Source organism: Anolis carolinensis, chromosome 3 (genome assembly GCF_035594765.1).
Source record: "Anolis carolinensis isolate JA03-04 chromosome 3, rAnoCar3.1.pri, whole genome shotgun sequence".
In the NCBI taxonomy this organism is placed as follows: domain Eukaryota; kingdom Metazoa; phylum Chordata; class Lepidosauria; order Squamata; family Dactyloidae; genus Anolis; species Anolis carolinensis.
In genome coordinates, this window is record NC_085843.1 from 33,053,603 (window position 1) to 33,058,277 (window position 4,675).

Consider the following 4,675-nt stretch of genomic DNA (forward strand, 5'->3'; position numbering starts at 1 on the left):
TCTTCTCGGGCATTCTGGAACGCTCCTGGCCAATGGGGAGGCCGAGTGTCCGATGACGTCATACGTTGCTGGGGCGACGGCGGACGCCGCGCTTCCCCAAGACTCCGAGCTTTGATTGACGCAGGACAGAGGCGGGACATTAGAGAGTTTGCGTGAGAGCATGCGCAGCTTGCCAGGCGAGGAAGAGAGAGAGCGAGAGGTAGAGAAAGAAAGGAAGTGGGGTCTTCCGCATATCTGTATCAGGGCCTTCCACACAAGCATATAACTCAGAATTTCAAGGCACGAGATCCCACAATATCTGCTTTGAACTGGGTTATCTGAGTCCACACTGCCATATATTCCAGTTCAAAGCAGTTCATGTGGGGTTTTATACAGCTGTGTGGAAGGGGCCGCAGAGAGGCCCTATATCCCAGAATCTGAGCTCAGGTTTTCTGCTTTGAACTGGAATATAAAATAGTGTGGACTCAGATAACCCAGGCCAGTAAAAAGATATTGTGGGATTTTCTGCCTTGATATTCTGGGTTATATGGCTGTAAGGAGCTCCAGATGGCACAGTGGGTTAAACCACTGAGCTGCTGAGCTTGCTGACCGAAAGGTCAGTGGTTCGAATCCAGGGAGTGGGGTGAGCTCCCGCTGTTAGTTCCAGCTTCTGCCAACCTAGTAGTTCAAAAACATGCAAATGTGAGTAAACCAATAGCAGTCATGCCAGCAACATGACCTTGGAGGTGTCTATGGACAATGCCAACTCTTTGGCTTAGAAATGGAGATGAGCACCAACCCCCAGAATTGGATACAACTAGACTTAATCTCAGGGGAAAGCCTTTACCTTTACTTATGGCTGTGTGGAAGGACCCTCAGATAACCCAGTTCAAAGCAGATATTGTGGGATTTTCGGCCTCAATATTCTGGGTTATGTGGCTGTGTGGAAGGGCCCTAGACAGGCCCTATATCCCAGGATCTGATCCAGGTTTTCTGCTTTGAACTGGATTACATGTGTCTCCACTTCCAGATAATCTGGAATAAACAGAAAACATGGGATCAGATCCTGGGATATAGGGCCTGGATATACAGTAGAGTCTCACTTATCCAAGCTAAATGGGCCGATAGAAGCTTGGATAAGCTAATATCTTGGATAATAAGGAGGATTAAGGAAAAGCCTATTAAACATCAAATTAGGTAATTATTTTACAAATTAAGCACAAAAACATCATGTTATACAACAAATTTGACAGAAAAAGTAGTTCAATACGCAGTAATGCTATGTAGTAATTACTGTATTTACGACTTTAGCATCAAAATATCACAATATATTGAAAACATTTACTACAAAAATGGCTTGGATAATCCAGAAGCTTGGATAACCGAGGCTTGGATAAGTGAGACTCTACTGTATAAGAGCTCCCAGAATATCAAGGCAGAAAATCCCACAATATCTGCTTTGAACAGGGTGATCTGAATCCACACTGACATGCTTCTTGTCAGGGGGTTGGACTGGATGGCCCATGAGGTCTTTTCCAACTCTTATTTATTTACAACATTTCTACTCCGCCCTTCTCACCCGAGGGGACTCTATGATTCTATATAGTCCAGTTCAGTGTGGATTTTGTACAACTGTGTAGAAGGGGGCTCAGAGGAATGTCATAAAGAGAAAAAAAAGACTGAAAGAAGGTTTTACATTAATACAACATTCTTCTATACACACCATTACTTCATGGGGGAGTATAAGGCCAAGGAACATCAGAGTAATTTAGGATTGCAAATGTTATTCATGATAAATAGCGCATAAGGTAAGAGAGACTGTGGGCCCTTCCACACAGCCATATAACCCAAAATATCAAAGCAGATAATTCCACAATATCTGCTTTGAACTGTGTTATCTGAGTCCACACTGTCATATAGTCTAGTTCAAAATAGATAATGTGGGATTTTATTTTTATTCAGCTGTGTGGAAGAAGCCTGAGTAACAAAAAAAACAACCCTTGAGTCTCCTGCTTAGAGAGAGATAAAGCAGGGAATTAATAAATATAATAATAATACCTGCTACTATGTATAGCAATTCTAAATAAAATGTACCAAGACCAAATTTGAATTGTTAGTCTCAATTTAATGTGGATGTATAGAATAGATGGGAAATACCTTAGCACTAATTTGACAAGTCCAGTTCCTTCTGTAAGTCTACTGTGGGTAGCATGTTTGAAATGAATAACAGAAAGAAAAACATGACAGAAAATTACTTCTGAAACTTGCCATCTCAATTTATTTATTTATTTTGTGTCAAAGGCATTGCATAAATATATAAGTATAAAATGGATATAATAAAGGGATCACAAGCAGTTAAATAATTTTAGACAGAAAACGGGCAACAGCAACCGCAATGTCCGTAGCTTCAAACAGTTCTTCCTTTGGGTTGCTGTGAGTTTTCTAGGCTGTATGACATGTTCCAGAAGCATTCTCTCCTGACATTTCAGCCACAGCTATGGCAGACATCCTCAGAGGTTGTGAGGTCTGTTGGAAACTAGGCAAGTGGGGTTTATATATCTGTGGAAAGTCCAGATTAGGAGAAAGTATTCTTGTCTGTTTGAGGCAAGTGTGAATGTTGCATATGGCCAGCTTGATTATGGTAGCATTTAATGGCCTTGCAGATGCAAAGCCTGGCTGCTTCTTGCCCAAGGGAATCTTTTGTTGGGATGTATTACTGGCCCTGATGGTTTCTTTTCTGGAGTCCCCCTGTTTTCTGAATGTTGTTCTTTATTTACTGCCCTAACTTCTTCCTCTGTGCATGAGGCAGGGCATTGTGGGCAAGCATACAGATGCTGAGTTTACGATTTGGATCTTAAATCTGTAACATTCACTGACTCTTGCCTTCTCAATAAGCATCTTTCTTCTGCATCCTTATTTCCTGTTTATAGCATGCTTGTTGTGTTAAACTGAAGATTAACCAATAGCACAGCAACAGAAAAAGTCCTTCCTAATCCTAATGAGAATACTAGGGGGAGCTCTAACCAAACAAAAAACAGTTTTGGTTTTTTTTTTACTTTTTAGAAGAAATGTAGCAGCCCTGGCATTTGTCCCTGTTTCCTGAGATTCTTAGGGAAAAAAACCCTAAATCAGCAATACTTCCTTGGAGCTAATCTGTAGAACCTCTGCTTGATCTTGCTTGAGATGCAGCGGTGAATGTTATTATAGCAGGTACAGAATGCCTTTCCTATGCCATTGAATAACTATTTCAGATATTTGGGATTATCTAGATTCTAGAATATGGGTTCACAATTTCTAGGTGACTGCCAAGGGATTTTGACAGCCAGAAACCTTAACTCCTGAATCCTTTTATTTGAAGTTTTTATAGAATTGCAGGTATACTCTAATCTTAAATACCTGCTTCTCCACTTATTGTTCAACATCCTGTGTCTTGTTCCTATAATCTCTGCTGGATGCAAGATGCTGTTCTGCCTTCATGCTAACTCAGGGTGCATCTACACTGATGGATTAATGCAGTTTGACACCACTTTTACTGTCATGGCTCAGTGCTATGGAATCGTGGGAGCTGTAGTTTTACAAGGTACCAAGCTTTCTTTGCCAGGAGCGCCTCCTTTGATTTCATAGCATTGAACCTGGACAAAGTACTATAGTGTCAAACTGCATTAATTCTACTCAACTTTTACCGTCCCTAGCATTCTGCTACAACTCCTAGTTCATTGCCTAATACTTCTCTATCCTTTCCATTGACACTACCGTAGTTGCTCTTCTTCCCCATCTTTGTCTACCAGGTAGTGGGAAATAATTGTTTTTATGCAATTAGGGTAATGTCGTTTATGGCAAACCGCTTGCCTTTACTCATGGTCACTTGAAGATGGCAGGAGTATACACTAGAGCAAGGTTTTCAAAAGAGATGGCATGTGATGACAGGAGACAATCCTGGCATACATGTACCTTTTTCTTGCTGCTAATATTCCCCAGTATCTGCTAATTTTGTCCTGGCCTTGTCCTCCAAAGTTCTGTTCTAATAGACATCCATCTCTGCTGTATTAGGAATAATGTTTTCTATGGAAAGTACTTAGGCTACACCCAAGCCTAAATTCTCAATTCAGAATCCTCACAACAGCTACATCTATACTGTCATTAAATTTATTTATTTATTTACAACATTTATACCCTGCACTTCTCACCCGAGGGGACTCAGGGCGGCTTACAAAAATTGGCAAAATTTAATGCCCAAAAATGCAATCATAAAAGCAAAACAATACATATAGATCCATTAAACTGCATTATATGAGTCTACACCAGGCATGGGCAAACTTCAGCCCTCCAGGTGTTTGGACTTCAACTCCCAGAACTCCTAGCAGCCAATAGGCTCTTAGGAATTGTGGGAGTTGAAGTCCAAAACTCTTGGAGGGCCGAAGTTTCCCATGCCCTGGTCTACACTGACCATACAACGCCAATTCAAACTGCATTATGAGGCAGGGTAGATCCAGTCAATGTCTTGATACCCACCTTGTTCTGCTTCCTATTCTACACCTTCCAACATTTTATAACTGAAAATCAGGAGGTGTGGGGACAAATAACATCAAAGTGTGGTCGAGATGGCAAAAGTTGTTAATAAGTATGCACACACAAGTTCAGAGAGGCTACGGCGGATTGTTTTTGCCTGAGCACACTTACCCCCCACCTCTCTTCT